The sequence below is a fragment of the Zonotrichia albicollis genome, chromosome 1, assembly GCF_047830755.1.
Source record: "Zonotrichia albicollis isolate bZonAlb1 chromosome 1, bZonAlb1.hap1, whole genome shotgun sequence".
Taxonomy (NCBI): domain Eukaryota; kingdom Metazoa; phylum Chordata; class Aves; order Passeriformes; family Passerellidae; genus Zonotrichia; species Zonotrichia albicollis.
In genome coordinates this window covers 140348668-140366767 of record NC_133819.1, presented here as the reverse complement: position 1 = coordinate 140366767, position 18100 = coordinate 140348668, and the positions used below count along the sequence as shown (strand labels likewise).

Below are 18100 nucleotides of genomic sequence, written 5' to 3'. Positions count from 1 at the left end.
TATATTAATGTATGGTTTTAAAAATAACTACATCACCTGTCCTGGTGCTGAATGAAGGTTATTTTTCACACCATTAAAAGTACAGTAAAAGGATGAAAGTACATCTAAAAGATACAATGAAGGTACAGAAGCCTTACAAATACATATAATCATTAAAGGACTCTAATAACTATGGAACAGAACAATTTTACTGCTATTGAATTATTTTCTACCTTCAAATTTTGTGCCCTCCACCACACATCTAAGTTCTCAGTGCAATTTCCTCCTTTATAATTCCAGGCATATTATTATAGACTGTGCTTTATGAATTAATTTTGTTGATAAGCCTCCGTAACTTTTACTTACCTTGGAATGTTTCCCTTTTTTAAGAATAGTAACATTCCATATATTTTGCTTTTGTGAAATAAATGAACAACTGATTGAAGGCAACAAACAATTTTTAGAATACATCTATTGAATCACAAAAATCTTTATTTTTAAAGTCATTCTAGTAGATCAACTCAATGCAAGGTTACATAGCCCATTTGAATTAAAGATGTCTTCCCTTTCAATACAATTAATCAGCGGGAAAAAAAAAGACAAAGAAATTTTTGGGTTAGTTCTGACCCTAGTACCTAGAAAATATTTATATCCAATATAAGCAGTGGAGGGGAAAATTACTTAGGAACTATGCATGTATAAAGGTGGAAGCAGCCAGATATTTTTATGTATTGGAACAACTGAAAATAAATTGAAGCATTTCTTGTTCATTATTCCAATGTGTTCCTACTAGGTTCTGGTTGTCTGTCAAAAGTTCTGCAGTACCTTCATTTAGTAGTTTTAGTTATTGAAGATGAAGCTCTATTCTCCATTTCTTTCAATTAATTATACACCCTTAAAGCTTTAAAAATTGTATATTTAAACTGAATTGTCTTCAAATTGTTGACCTTTCTTTGACTGATTTTTTTTTAAAGGCAGTTCCTTGTTCCTTACTCCTGATCGTATCATATATTTGTTTCAGTTTTAAAAGCCTCTTTTTGAAGGAAAAGACTGAATGTTATATTTATAAAAATTTGAAACAAAAGTTTTTCTGAGACACTTCCAAAGATTCTTGTCCATATTTTAAGAGGAACTATAAGAGAGATGCTGAATTATCTTCATAATGTCTCCTTCAATTTCCAGAAAATTAATCATTGATGTTTTTAATAGTTCTGCTTATTTTCAAAATAATATTTGTCTGGATTCAGGTCTTCTCTTGGTGTTGGTAAAGACAACAAACAAGCTTTTAATCCAGTAATTTTTTCTGTCACTTTTTGACTTTTATCAAATCTTTTTTTCATACTCAGTGAATTTCATTTTGCCATTGAGACAAGAAAAGTTCCTTGTGACTTCCACTGCTATTTCCCATTTTGAATTAAGTTTCAAACTATGTATAGAAAATTCAGGCAAGAGCTGAGGCTCCTGTAACAAGTACACATAACTGTTATCGAGACCTGTATCCTGGGAAAACTGCAAAAATTGACTTGTTAAGCTATATTTGTATTTTAATGGGTTACAAAATAAATAAATAAACTATTTATCCACAATTTTACCATATATTAATAAAATTCTAGGTGTTTTTTATATGTCTTGCAAGTATTTCAATATTGGTTTTGCCTCTAGTTTTGTCCTGAGAACCCTTTGATCTAAAAGTGCAGCACCGAAGAAGGTGAACTAATACATGACCTAAAATCAGCCACTTTGGAATGAGAAAGGTCCACGTATAATTTCTGACAACTTTTTCTTTTCATTATAATTTATGCATTTCCTAATAAAGTATAAATAAAAACATAAGAACATAACCAAAAGTTTTCCATTAACTTGAGATAAAATATATTTTAAAGAGATTTTAAGTGGCTGAGACATCAAGAGTGGCAAAGAGGAATTACTGCCAGAAAGAGTTTAACATAGATCAGCAGAGAGCTCAAGTAAGGGGTTTTGAGCCCTTTATGAGCGATTTACATGAGTCAAGCTGCTTTCTCAAATTAAGCAGGAATATGCTGCAGCCACTAGGGAAGAAATAATCTAGATCCTTCTCCTTCCTTTTTGTGTGCCAGGATACTTTTTATTTATTAAACTGCAAAATATTGAAAGGTATAGTGACTGATACCTGACTAGTTGACATAATGTCATGAGAAAGGAAATACAGATTATTAGAAAAACACCAGTTCATTATTCCTGTGTTCTCTGGTGCTCATTATTGTCTCCTTCATTTGGTGTTTGAAAAGAATTTTCTTAAAATTAAATAATAACCAACATATTTGTAGCCAGTGTAAACCACCTTTTAAATTAGCAAATGCTGATAAAATATTATGTCAGTATTCAGTATAGTCTGCCTTTGGGAAACAAATAATTGAAAACTATTATCCAGTTCAAATGAAGATCAAATCACTTCAACTGAAGAATTTGGGTGTGATTTTTTTTCTCTAATGATGGATGGATCAGCATTCTCTGAATAATGACTTCATCATCTGCTATCCCCTGTTCACTGAAAATCATCTGTCCAAAGCTGTCCTTTCGACTTTTGACATCTAAAGTTGAGCAAATGATTTCTGAATTTATGCTCATCTTGGCATTCAATGTTTTGTAGCAATACTATTTAAAAATAAAATACAATTTTCCCTGTGTTTTGTGGTTTAATATTTTACTTACTCATTTAGTTGTCTTTTATTTTACAAGATAAACAATGCAAGATTGTTAAAAAAACACTTTCTCTTGAAAATTTGATAGTTAATAATTTATGCATTTCTTAAAAAAATAAACAAAGTACATTTTAAGGGGTTTTTTATACATTTCTATTTGTGTGATTTTTTTAAATTTGAAAATTCCAGGTAAATTCTACTGTTAATACAGCCAATAAGTTAGGACAGTGAGGGAATCCATTAATTCAAATGATGTCAGCACAAGAAAGCTCCCTTTTTAAAAGGCAATAGCTAGATAAGCAGACTTTCCATGCCTCTAAATATTTAGAAGTTTCTATGGCCTTCATCACTGTAACATCTGGACACTTTCAAAGAATTTGGAAAGCATCTAAAAACAGATGGAATTGGCCAAAAATAGTTTGCTAGTTAAAAAATTCATCAAAGAAATTTTAGTTTCATCTTTAGAGTAAGAAATAAATATGTATAGAATTTACATCTGCCTGCTTAAAAATAATACTGGTATAATTTAAATAGTATTAGATTATGAACAGTATCCTCAGTATAATTCCTAGCACAAAATTATAAAATAACTGAGACTAGAAGCCTTTACCAATGGTCTAGTACATTCCTTTTGCAGACAGGATGGCCTGATCGTTCTGGTCCATGTATAATCAGGTTTTGAACTACTATGGGGGTGGAGAACCCACAACCTCTTTGAGCAACCTGACCCAGCATCCTGCCTCCCTTACAGTTTCTACCCCTTGCCTTGCCTTGCCTAGACTTGCCTTTCTTTCCCTTGGGTAAACATTTAAAACTCTACTTTAAATCATCTTGATCATCTCTGATATTTGCAGAAGGTGACCAGGACTATTTGCTCTATCACCTTTGCAAGTAGAGAGGTGAGATCAACTGTCTCTTAGCTCCCTTAATCCTTCTCCTTGCTTTTCCTGAAGATAGGAATGTTGTTATCTTTTTCCAGCCCTTGGGAACTTCCCTCAGCATCACAACCTGCCAAGGGTAACTGACTCCCATGCACACATCATGTCCCATGGTTTTGCCCAGTTTGTCTGAGTGCTCCTACTCCTCCTCTAAGTCATCCTTACTCTAGACTTTTCTGCTGGTCTCAGGGTTCCAGGATTGTTCAAGATTGGTTTACTAGTAAAGACTGCAGTTAAAAAGAAATTTATTAATTCATGTTTCTCTGAATTTATTTTTCTTCAGAGACTTCACCCCAGATTCAACTCTACATAGATTTTGACTTTTCTAACCTCATCTTTTCAGTGCCGTTCAAGTGTTTGTATTCCTCCTTGAACATCTGACCTTGCTTCAACCCCTTGAATTTTTCTTTTTTTTTAATGTTCAAGTTTTATCAGCAGCTTCTTGTTCATCTGTGCAGGGTCTTTGCTACCTTTGTTTGATAGCCTGATCATTGGCATGAACCATTACTTTCTTGAAGAAGTGATCCCTGAAAATTAAATTTATTTCCCTGACTTCTCATCTGTCCAGGGCCATGTACAATCAGTGTGTTCCAAAAGAGACTCCTGAATTGCTCACATTTCTGACTGTATTGGGTCTGACTGAGATAGAGTTCATTATTCTTTAGCAGCCCTCACAATGTGCTTTGCATTGGTAGCTGGAAAGGTGTTGATAACACAGCAGTGTAAACAAGGGCTGGGAGTGGGCAAGGTCCTGGGGGAGGGCACTGAGCCAGGACACCTGACTCAAATTAGCCAGAGAGACGTTACATACTGTGTGATGGCAGCACAGATATAAAAGCTAAGGGAGAGAGGAGGAATGAGGGATATTTTTTATCCTACAATGTTTGCCTTCTGGAGCAAATGCTATGTGTGCTGAGGCCCTGCTTCCTGGGAAGCGTCTTCACCCTGGATTTTCCCTTCTTAGGGATATTTTGTGTGCCTAATGATTTACTGAAATCAATAAGCTTTAGTGTAAAATCAAGTCACTACAGTCGTAATTCATTTGCCTTTAAAAAAACACCAGAAGGACTAACATGGTTTAAGCATTGCTGTTACAGAAACTGAGATGTGCTATTCATATATGCCCTGCTGGTGAGACTTTAGGCATTTGTTTAAAGGCTGAATCAGCATTTATAATGATAGGTCTTGGTAACTGACAAGGAAATATGAAAATCATATTAACTGTATTAACTATAACAGAACCCAAATTACCTTTACAGTTCTTTTGTCTCCAATCAGAATCTATTTCAGTCTGGCCCTTATTTTCTACAGTAACTTCACTGTTTCTCTAGCATCAAATCAGTTGAAAGAACTGAGCAAAATCTCAACAAACAAAAGACCCAGATAAGTCAACTTATTTGTTAAGAACGAGAATTTAAAATTGTGCTTTAAAATGGTAGTATAGATAATTTCCTCTAATATATTTAAAAGAGGTTTCTTCTAACTGTGAATGAAAAATTAAGGTATTCAGGTGTTTACCACTTGTGGTATAAAAAAAGATCTAGTTTTAGAGCTAGAGGTCTTTCTCAGAATTTGAAGTTATTCTGTAATAGTTAACTTTTCATAGTTTCAAAGAAAATTCTGTAGTCTGTCTAAATAATGTTTCCAAAGGAGTTTTGTTCACAACATGAACAAATAAAATATAAAAATTTTATTTCACAGTGAAAAAAACCCATAAAAATCTGTTTCTCTTTCTGATCCACTGATGATATGCTCTCTTTGCTTATGATTTAGCTTAATATTTTTTCCCTGTGAACTCCTTTAAAGAAATTCCAATACCATATTTAATTTTTTGGGGGGAAAGAAAATAAAAAAGAGGAAGAAGTCCACATTTTTGAGAAACTTCTTTAAAAAACAGAGAAATCTCTCACTAGAGAAATAGTATCTATGGTGATTAAGGATAACAAGTGTGCACTAAGAAAGAAATGCAAATTTCTCATGCATCCTAACTACCTAGTCTGGAAACCCCATTCACTGCGCTAAGTGGTGGTTCATGGTCAGTCAGCCAAATGATAAATGACAATGCAGAAAATCTATGCTTTAAATAAACAGGATTCAGGCATAACTCCAGGAATCAGGAAACTACTGTGTGGTGTTTTCTCTCAATGAAAGAGACTCAGCAAGTCCTTAGGGTTGATCGTGTCAAATGATGAACTGATAGGAAAAACCTTGTGCCATTCTCAGAAGAAAGAGAGGAATTCCTCACAAAATAGACACTTGCATTAAGATTTGACTACCCTAGTATGATGACAAACACCTTCAACCAGTTTTCTTTGTAGAAGTTACAGATTTTTAAAATATTTTAGGAAGAGGAGGAGAGGAAAGAGTGGTGTTTCTCTTGTTTCTTTGGATGTCCCTTTCAAGACATCTCAAACCAGCTATGGAGTAACCTTGAAAAAAAATAAATGCATAAATTAATATCACAATATCTGCATCTAGAAATATTTTAAAGTTAAGGTGCATACATTATTTTTATGAAGTAGCTCTGCAAGCCAAGACTTTTGCATAACATCACTTAATCATGGAAATTATATATAATAAACTCAGAGATGATCTGGTACAAAGTCTTATTATGACCCTTTACTGTTTTAATATATGACAAAAGCAGAAAAATTACTTTTACTATAATGTTTAAAAAGTCAGTATACCTTCTGTTGCAATGCATATCTGCCCCTCCTACAGGAATATAGCCTTTCTCTTTAAATGGCTCCTTTCATTTAAGTGTTTAGTTTTGTAACAAACAGGAGATAAGGAAAAATTATGAATTTTTCCTTTGTATTTAGGATGAATCAGCAATACACTGTGATTCATTGAATTAGAAATACAAATGACAAACTGACTCAGCATTTTAAAAGTAACATATTCATGTAGACACAAACTAAACAGATATTTGCCCCCCTCTGCTGAGAAAAATGTCCAGTAAAGCTGCAAGATAATTTGAGTGTTTGTTGGGCTTTTTGAAGAGAAGCAGTTCAATAATCTCTGAGAAGATTTTTGGAGGAAAAGATTGAAAGATGACACCCTAAAGAGAGGATCTTACAGAACTCATGGATAGGAGTACTGCTCTCAGTAAGGAAACCTAAACTGATTTTGACCAGCTCACATAAAAGAATTAGAAGATTTGATCTTTAGCTGTTCAGTGTAATACTTCAGTTTGACATAACACTGACTATGTCTGAGCTAGCACTGCTACTGTAATTTCTAAATGAAAATAGTAGCAGAGGTCTCAATTTTAAAAAATGTTTCTCCCCTGACATTTCCAAACATTTGGTTGTCTGCCAGTTACTGCTAATACATTCAGTCTGGTCTGTGTCTGTAACAGTGATCTTTAGTGATATCAATTCCATTTCTCTGTTATGGTTGACACTTCTTATCATATGCTGCAACAGGAAAATTATTAATAGTTTGTGAATACAAAATAGAGTCTCTGCTAATAGTATCATGTTGTGTAAATCCTGATTAATTTCAAAACAACAGAATAAAGCAGTTGTCTAGTGTTCCTGCCCTTGGAAGAAGTAAAAATTAATTCCACCTGTATGAGCCTCTTGGGTGCACTACAGACTAGATGCCAAAATAAGGCTAGAAAGGGGTTTATGTGTAAACCATTGAAAGGGATATTCCTAGTGACATAAGTTAAGGACAGAGAGGTGCTGAGTAACTGGGCAATGAAACTAAATGGACTTGATATATTAATGTTACTAAACATAATCAGATATAAAATAAAGAGAATAATTATATTACTGAAAAGTTGCTGAAGCTGCCTATTGGTAAAAGGGACCCTCCCTCCCTCACACACACACACAGAGACATATATATATATATATATATATATATATATCTCCACATTTTCTATAGCAACTGAACTGTAGATAAGCTATAGAAACTTAACATGAGTTTCCCAGTGTAAAGAGGCATGACCATACAAGACAAACCTACAAAAGTCCTCAAATATAACAACATTCTATTTCAACATCATATGTATAGCATAAATTTACTGTCATTAGCAAATTATTATGAGTGATTAACATAAAATTCATGAAGGTTTTCCAAACCACACAAAGATGTGCCAGTTAACTGTATTTGAATAAGGTGAATTAATTGGAATATATACTAGTTCTTCCCAATGTTTGTGACTTACACTACTCTCTAGTCCTTAATCTCTGTGGAGACTCTCCCTAAAGTCTGTGGAAAAAGCCTTTACTGAATTATCTGCTTTGCATCAAGAATTATTGGTGTTCCTTTGGTAGTCTCAGCTGGAGATGGCAAATGTAATCCTACATTTCCTGGCATGATATCCAGATTATTAGGGAGGAAAAGGCAGAATAAATGAGTCTCTCTGCAAACAAGGAAGAGGTAAAGAGGGACAGGAAAGAGTTCTGGTTCTTAAAGCTCACATGTGCCCTTTTCGTCCACAGATGAAGGTGAAGAAAATAGCTGTTCCATTCTGTGATCTCAAAAAACCTGAGCCCACAGATCTAGACTGAGCTGCAAGTCATCCTCTGCTGTTCTTCCTTTGTTTCAAATCTACAAAGGAAATGTGGAACAGAAACATGATTTGTCCTCTCTCCTCTTATAGTATTCCTGCATTCTCAGACTCGGAGAGGAAGAAGGAGATGGGATCTGCTGATTTCTCATGTTTGAGAAAAGGAAATATGTATCTGAATGTATAAAAAGATAATAAGAAGAAATTTGGAGACAGAAGATGGTGCAGTTATTAACACTAGAAGCTCAGCTTGAGGAGTGATGTTAAACTGTACAGAAAAAACCTTACATGCATATTTCCCCACAAATAAGCACAATTCCACATAAAATATGAGATTTAAGACTTTTCCTGGAGCTGGAAGAGGACTGAACTCTCCTAATTAACACATTTCCTGCTTTCTTCTGAAATCAGCAGAGCTTATTACACTAAATAAACTAGCATTCTCCTCTGGCTTCAAACCTCTGCCTCCCTCTCTTCTTCCATTCTGCAACTCTCATCCCTCTCTCCTGGCCTGAATCATGCATACATGTAAAGCTCTTTCAGGATCTGCAACAACACAACAGTAGAGGGAAAACAGTTAAAACAACTTTTTTTTTTTTTTTTTTAATTTATTGCTAATTATATAATGTTATTTTATATTATTAGAGTATATTACTTGCAATAATTTTAAAATTCCTATTATGTATATCTGCTATCACAGAAACCTGAAGGAAGCATCAAACCAAACAAACTTTCTTTTCTCTACATTGATTTGTTTTGATTTTATTCAACTGAAATTCAAACACCTATTATTATAATTTGTTTAAAAAGGTAACATAGATTTATTTATCCCTGTGGACAAAAAAAATATGTATTTTATTATTTTAACTCCTTTAATACTCTTCAGATTTATTATTTTATTTATGAGATGTTGAATTTATCTCATTTTGCCTTACACACCTAAAAAAAAAGATGTTTTTTTTCTCCCTTATTATTCAGTATATTTGCTGAGTGGGAGGAAACGTAACACCACATTTAAAAAGAAAAAGGCCTCTGTTCCTGTGTGTCCTGGTTTCAGCCAGGACAGGGTTACATTTTGCAGTAGCCAGGAGGGGCATGGCCAGGACAGGAGGTTTTTCTTTACCACCTCATGTGATTGTCAGGGGATGGGGGAAGGAAGGCTCTTTGAGAAGGAGCGGTTCCTTCAGATCCTGCAAGCCTGGCAGGGAGAGCCATCTGGTACTGTCTGTTATCATCTGGCTTCTTTTCCATGTGAACTCTTCCTTTTCTTATGCCCTCTGTCATTAATGCTGTTTCTGTTACTGATCTTATTCTTATCTCATTGCTGTTTACAGTAAATTGTTCTTATCTCAAACCATGATCTTTTGAGCCTCCAGTTCTTATCTCCAGCCACCCACAAGAGGGAAGGGGGATGGGTAGCAAGTGGCCGAATGGTTTTAGTGAGAGCACTAAATTGGAGTCAATTTCCCAAATCACAGAAACCGCAAAACTTGCTTGACCTAGTATTTTCTTTTTTTTTTTTTTTTTTTTTTTAAATGTCATTCTCAATGTCTTGCATGAAAAATATACCTCTCATATGTTGCCAGTGTCATTTCTATACTAGGGAAAGAAGATCGAAGTGATAATGCAGTTGAAGTAAAACAGTTTGACAAAAAAAATACAGCTGGCCCTAGGCAGTAATTATATTTTATTTAATAGACTGAGACTGAGTTAACAGACCTGGAGCACTGACTAGAGTGAGAATTAGAAATTTAATTTGAATAAAAGCTGCATAGAGAAAGCCTACTAATAAATAAGGCAATATATTGTTTGATATAAAAGTACACTAGTTTCAAAGCATCCTACTGAAATGCTTCAATGAAGGTGTGTAGACATTTTCCCACATTATGTCAGTCCTATATATAGTCTTTCTAAAAAACTAAAGTAGGTCTTTGGTCACTAGTAATGTTTTTTAATTAGGTATTTTTGTAGTATATAAAACAACACATTTTAAATCTATGATAATGCCTAACAGATCCATCAGTGATTAATACTATAAACCTAAATCAAAGCAGAAGAATGAGAGAAGAATGCTTCACATCTACTTTGCGCAGGCTGTGTTTTCTGAGATTATTTTACCAAGGCAGTAGTCAAAGCTGCAGACCTAGCTGCTGATTTGAAATAAACTGCTTTGTACAGTTTAAACTTGTGACTTCAAATCTACTCTGAGTGGAAGAGCAAGGGAGACAAAATTATGTGTTCACTTCTCTGAAAGGACATCTGTGAGTAATACAGTAGTGAGAAGAAAAAAAAAGTATAATTAATGACATTATTTTTCTTCTTCTAAATAAAATACTGTTATGATGTGCAAGTACTCAGGATTCTCTGAAAGGAACAAGGCACTTAGATGGAATGCTTTTCCCTTAGGCCCAGCAATTGGAACCCAAAGAGTTTTTTACTTGAGTCTCTTACAAAATAGTGTGTGAACAGGAAAAGAATCCAAGACTGTAGAGCTAACAACTACTGACATGTACTTTATTGTGAAGAAGGTACTACTCAGATAATAACATTCTGAGACCAGCTGTGCACGTTGCATGATCCATCACTTCATTGGACAATTTTATTGAGAAAAATGAGTGGAAGAGTTTAGACTGCAGACAGTAAGTTGGACGCCATCGCTCTGTTGCTACAAAATTTTTCTGAACCACAGAAATGTGAAGATCTTGGTAATCTTGAACATTGTGTTCTTACACAATTGCTTCCATGCTTTGAAAAAGCAAACCACAATCACACTTTCATAGCATCTGACTGTCTAAGTAAGATCTTCTGAAAAGAAAAAACTGGTAAGGGTAAAACATCTGAATTTTGTTTATTGCTAATTTTTCTATTACAGTCTCTGAACTGAAGGAGAAAGCAAACACCTGCAATTTTTTGTTGCTTTTCTGTAGATCTTAACAGTAGCCTGTATATAACAGAAGGGATACCCAAAGAGACAAAAGATCTAGAAAAATTGGTTTTGTTGATGACTTTTGTGATGGCAATAACAAAATCATTCATGAAACTATTATCTATATAAACACAAATTACATGAAGTTCAAACTAATTGTGTCTTTCAAAACCCCTCATTATAGTTTTGGGCAGAAGTGACTTTTTAATATAAGAAAATGATAAAAAAAATGTAGCAAGGGACCATGAAATGGGCTAATGAGGTATTTAAGTAAGGTGCCCAAATTCTTAGGCTGGTTTTCCTTTGATAAATTTGTTTTTAAGTCTCTCTCTAATACTTAGGGAGACTAACCTCTCAAGTAATATACATGGTAGAAGGAATAAACAATTTAAACTCTGGAGTAACAATAGTAATAATAAGAAGAATACAATAATAGAACACTATTATGCCAAAATAAAAAAGAATTTTATTAAGATAGGAGATTTAATTCAAACCATACTTTTAATTATGTAATAAGGGTTCTAAATTTAATGGCAAAGTCACTTTGAAAAAGCTCTGTTTCTTCAGTCGCCTCTCAGCTAATTTAGAGCTACTAATTAAAAGTACAACAGCTTTCTACATAAAATAATTATCTTTTATCATCCTACTAGTAAATGTTAATTTTTAGATCAGATGATTAATCTCTTCATTCATCTGAAACAAATTATCATTTCAGTTTACTGAATCATATGGATGAAATTAATATTTGAGTAATTATTTTTCTTTTCATTTGTATGCAAACCCGAAAGAACTCCCAGTGGAATACAAAAAAAACCAAAAAAACCAAAAAAACCAAAAAACCCCCCAAAAAAACTAAAACCAAAACCAAAAAGCAAACAAACAAAAAACCTAAAAAAACAAACCAAACCAAAAAAAGCAAGAATACATTGAGATAATCCTTCATAGTCAAAGTCATCAAAAATTATATAAAGAAAACCTGTGAAAGAAAAAAGTTAAAATGTTCCATCCATTTGATGGCAGTAAATACAAGAAACAGAACTTCAGCAGTACGATTCTTATAGTAAATAGAACCACTCATCAGTCGCCAGTCTGGCAACAGATGTGTTGCCAGTCTGCCTGAGCCTATAACTGAAATGTGAAGTCAAAATCTAGGGAGGGTTTCAAGACCTAAATGAGAAACTTTTTTGTTTTTGGAGAAAGCAAATCTTGCATAACAATCAGCTTGTCATTTCAGGATCTACAGTCCTATATACAAAATGGGAATGGGAGAAAGGAGTCTGAGAACAGGAGGAACAGATGGCTTGAAGAAACAAAAGTTTGACTTGGTGATTCAATAATAAGAAACGTTACAAAACACAGGTTTTTAGAAGCCTATTTCTTATTGTCTATTATTACTTCTAAACTGTGCAAGTGGGTGTTTACCATTACATGTATTTTAAAATGATAGGACTCTCCAGGCCTCAAGTATTGAAGCAAAAAGCAAAGTATTCCATCCAAAGTTACACTTAATACACACACACACTGTTAGAGTGGAACTTGAAGTGTGATACTCACAACTACAGAACCACATTGCTCTGACATCATCCCAAACATTTACAAGACCTGGACAGATGTGGTACAGGTGCTTTATCAGACCAGTGCTCTTGCATGGTCTCACCCCATGCAAGTAACAAAGTTGATGTTTGCCTTTTTCTTCTCATGCAACTCTTATATAATCAGTTTGAGGTGGGCAAGTCTCATGACCCAAGTGCTGGTTTCAGGGAGGCTTTACCCTTTCACAAAATATAGGTATACGCACATGTATATGTATCCATATATATATATATGTACACACCACTTTTTCCTACTCTTCCCATTCCTTCTTTTGCTATTCATCCCTTTTAATCATCAAACTATATGGTTCTCCTCCAGTTTCCTGCCTTATTGACATGCCCCAGGTTCTACCTCTCAGAAACAATAGGGCTGCCATCCTTCAGTTGTTTCCATGATGAACTCCAAAACCAGAAATTCAACACTTTCACTAAGTAACAACTCAAAGTAATTTTGTCTCACCAAATAGCCATATTTTTACAGTCTTTCAATGACTTCCCAAAATGCAATTAACGTTATAAACTTCTATAAAGAGATGGGATCACTTTTTGCCTCAAAATATGTGCAACTGCCAACTTCCAAATTTGTTTATTTCCCTCTTTGAGAATTTATTCACATTATCTTGAAATTTACTCATGTTATCAGAGCAGATGCAATTAATCTCTATCTAAAATTCAACTAGAAAATTTCCTACAAAATTACTATAAATAAACAACTGGATACAAACAGCAAGTGGCAAACACCCCCCTCCCCTTTTTTCAGTAAAACAGATTGTTCAGATTCTCTTTCTAAGCAAGTGGAATAATCAGCCAGTTCTGCAGTCAGGAATATATACTGAAGAAATGCAAAGCAAAATATAGTGGGGACTGCAAAGACCTTTTTATTTGTTTTCTAAATCAAGGAAATTAAATAGAAATCACTGAGAGAAATCCAGTATCTTTGAAATTTGCATCTGTGTACCCAGTGGTGAATACAAATATTTGAATCAATAAAGGTAATCTTACTTGAGAGAGAAGTGGTTTGTATCCAAAGGAATATAATGAAGAGGAAAAATAAGAAATATGGATTAAAAGTATGAAAACAGGGCCTAACAGTGAACCATTTTATAAGCAGAAGGTGTTTTGTAAAAGAAATTTTTGCAGTTCCTTGATCCTAGTCTGATCCTAATGAGCTCCTTCCCTGAAATATATCAGAATATTTCAGGGTGGAAACTTGGCCATGGTCACACTAACTTATCATGTATCTCTTTCCAAGTCTCTCTGTCTTTTACTGCCAACAAGTGAAAAATGTATCAGGGAGGAGGCACTTCTGCAGTTGTTCTGTTAGGATGATTTTCCTACTGATTTTTGGAGCTACAAAATAGGAAAAGGCAGTGGAGGGGGAGAAACATAGCAAAAAACCCCAAACTGCTAAAACCAAATAACCACAAAACCCAAGAGAAAGAAAGGCCTGGTCCCTACAACTGCCCAGGCTGGAAGACTGAGAAAGCAGCTTTTTTATTCATTAAAAGGTTAACAGTAAAAATTATGCCTTCATTATTAATATAACTTTATTATAAGATGTCCAAATAAATGGAGATTCAAGATTTTGCTATTGTCCTTCCAAAGTACTGCAATCTTGACCCAAGAAGTAAACTAAATAGAAAACAGAATTGTTTCAGAATATATGTCACCATTCAATCTCCTCCTTGGGACAGTAACATGTGTTTAAAAGCTTTAAGCAATGATTGTAATGTAGTCTTTCATCCAATATTTGGAATAACCAGAAATCCAGACTAATTTCAGCTATTTTAATAACAGCCTTTTCTGTGAAGAAGATTTGATGATTACATATTTTGAGCAGCTGGAGTCATAGTGCTTAGAAGATTAAAAAAAATATCAAATAAGAAAAAGTCTTAAGAAATCTTGCATCAATTCAATCACATTACAGTGAAATTATTTTACTTATTTGGGAACTGTGAATTTCTTTGAAGACCACAGATGTGGTCTTATTGGACTTTGGGTTTAGGGCATTAAAAAGGCAGCTCTACTGATGCCATATGTTTGTAGTCAAACCCAATAGCTTAAGCTATTTTGTCGTCTGTATTTAATTGGTCATTATTATGTTCAAACACATCATTAATATTTGAGCCAAACCTAATCATTTTTATTGAAAAAATCTAAAAACAGCACTGAAAAAAAGTGACTTCAGATCATATGAATCAACTAAATTCTTTAAATTTCATTTCAAAAATACATTGAATAGTTTGAGGTCCTTTAAATGTCACCCTATGGTGACTTTTTTATTGGCATCTGCTCACTTGGCAAGCATGTTAAGCACTGAACCAATGAATGAAGTACTCCCCAGCTGTGAGTTTGAGTGCATAAAATCAACTAGTTCTTCCTCTCAGAACCTAGGAGATTCATAGTTCAGTGGAAAGTGATGCAAAATGACCTTCTGGTACATCTGTAATTTATATTGTTAGCATCTCAATGACACAACTTTGTCCTTGAATTAGAAAATCAAACCAGAAGTTAATAGTTATACACCTAATGCTCACCTCTCTTCTTCAAAAAAATCTTAGGCTGCAAGCTCCAGCTATTCTATGGAAAGACTGTAGCACAGTAATCCATGTATACTTGAAATTATAATAAAAATACATATTCACTATCTATCAGGTATGTCCGATAGATAATATTTTACCACTGGACTATTCCTATTAAAAAAAATAGTATTATTGTTCTTTGTTTAAATACAAAAATAAAAATATTTAGCAAAATATTCTTCAAAAGAATAAATTCCTTCATTAAAGGATAAATAATTTCACAGTTCTTATATTTAACTTAAAGTCCTGTGCTATAACTATTTTTATACTAAATTATGAAAATAGTCATATTTTAAATAGCTGCTTTAGGTACATATATTTTCTATTCTAGAAAAGAGAATACCTAATACTCACTAAAGTTCCTCTCAAAACCTCACACAAAATTATTTCCAGCATATAATTAATCCTGCCTTTCATTTTCCCTTTTCATAAATCCATTAGGTATTCATTCTGAAGACAGGCTAGAGGGAATGGCTTCCTGTACCTGTAGAAAACTAACATAATGCACTGCATCACCTCAAATTCTTCTTGTGTCCAACAACACTCTAAGAAGGAGAGATATTACTGTCAAATGTACACTTAATAATAGGACATTATTAGACATTTTGTTCACCTCCACCATTAGGTTTAAAACATTTGAGGGTGAGGAATTACTAAGAATAACTTGAATTTGAATCAATCAATCCCAAGGCACTAAATGATAGCTCACTGAAATGTATCAGAAATTGTCAGCTTTACAACATATGCATAAGATAAAATCATGAAGTTCTGTGTGTGCAATGGGACTGCAGGATGGATGGAGATCACATATGCAATGTTCTCTAATTCATTTAGTCCTTCGTTACTGCCAGAGCAAATATGATAAAATAAGGCTTTGTTGTTTCTTTTAAATTACAAATAAATGATGTTCTTTCAAAAATTGCAGATAGATGTTTTAGATGGGTTGAATCACACCATGGGAATTTGTACCTGTATTTGTTGATTAGAGCAAGGATCTGAATGGCTTCGATAAGTTATCTATTTAATTAGGTGTATAACTAAAACAAGAGGAAATGTATTCCAGCATAGAATTCAATTGCATGTATACACACCTATTTGCTTTGCCTGCAAGCCTAAATCTGCAGTGTTTAAGGATAGCACTTCTAGACATTTAGAGATTTAGATCATCACCACTTGGATTATACAGATTAAAACACAAATCCCGTTGCTGTATCCAACTCCAAAAGTCCAGAATTTACATTTATGGATGAAGACTCTTTTTTTTTCATTAAGACTTTCATGTCCATTTAGTATGTAGAAGATAGACTTCAAAGCTTTTTATTTCTGGCTCAACACCACTACATTCTTTTCTTGCTAAATTGTGCAGAATACAATGAGTCAGATTCTACCAATTTTACTGTATTCATTATATAGGTATACAGTTTTCTTACTTTAAGGAATAAATGAACCATGACTTTGTATGGTTAATTTTATGCATTGTAAATTTCAGAAAAATTGTCCGTTTATCATATTTAATCAAAATAATAGTGGAAAATAAATTCATACTCAGTCATTCAATGGACATTGAATGGAACATTGAGAATATTCAATTTCTATTGTGGTAGGAGGGTGCATTAATTTATTTCAAGCACAACGAATACAATCTAGACATTTTTCTGGTCCTAATAATCCTGACTCCATGCTTAAACCTCTTCAGTTCTCTTCATTAACTCTCAAAATTAAATTTGAAAAAGATTCAAATAAAAAGACATATACCTATCATGTTACATCCACTCAGAGAATTTTCAAATTCAAACAATATTCTGGCAATGAGCTAAATTAACATAAAGCAGCATTTACACCAATGTGAACGTCTCCATACCGAAACACTCATTTTCATTCATTCATTAAAAATAATTACTTCAGCAATTGTAATTGAATATTACATATAAATATTACCTTTATTAAGCTAATTATCTCTGGGATGAAAAGTACTTCTGTGTCTGCCTGATATCCTTTGCACAATGATCTCTCAGTTCTGGCCAGGGGTTCTAAAGTCTATCATGGATGAAACTCCTGATAATGTACTTTTGAATGAAGTTTAATTAGCTGACTGGAGAAAACTGAAGAAAAGGACTACTATAAATTTTTTGAAGCTGAGCTCTTGAAGTTTAGCTTCAAGAATTTACTAAGAATCATTCTAGTCTAAGTAGTACAAGATCCTTTGAAACTGCAGTATCAGAATGGTGGTAAGAGAAATTACAACATGGCAACAGAGTTAATAGAGTACCAAGAAAAAAGGATGAGGTGTGAATTTTCTATCAACTATTGGTATTACTTATACAGAAGGTACTTCTTCCTATTGTTCACAATAAATATTTGTATGTACACCCTCAGTATTCCATGATGATAACTCCATATTTTAGAAAGCTGAGAAAACAAACCAGAAAACTGAATTACTCAACTAAATTTGATTTCATTAAATTTCTGGATTAACTGATACGTTTTTAAAATATTTTTAGTTTTTATATGAAGTGCCCTGTAATAGTCAGTTTTTATGTTTTAATGCAAAAATTTTGTGAAAAATACAAAAATATAGATTATTTTTTTCTTTAAAAAATAGGTTTTTGGTTACATAAAAAAAAAGCATAAATAAATAAATGGTCCATTTTCTTGAAAGTCTTTTTGATTTGAAGTAATTTTGGTTTTGGGAAAGAAAGGTGAGGTGAGCTGACTTGCTTTTTATAAAATATAGGGTACAAGCTGGATCGCTGTCTCTTTCTTCTGAAATTAGTGTCTTGGACCTTTACACAGTTGGACACTCAAGCTTTTGGCGCAGTCTTTGTGGCTTCACTCCATCTTGTTGACAAGTAATCATTGTTTGAACAGTGCAGTCCCACA

General features: G+C 33.5%; 1 protein-coding gene across 7 annotated transcripts in view; it reads right to left on the bottom strand.

Annotated features, from left to right (window-relative positions):
* The window catches only part of CSMD3 (CUB and Sushi multiple domains 3), a 580686-nt gene that overhangs the window by 115952 nt on the left and 446634 nt on the right, over positions 1-18100 (bottom strand). The gene's annotated exons all lie outside the window — the stretch shown is intronic.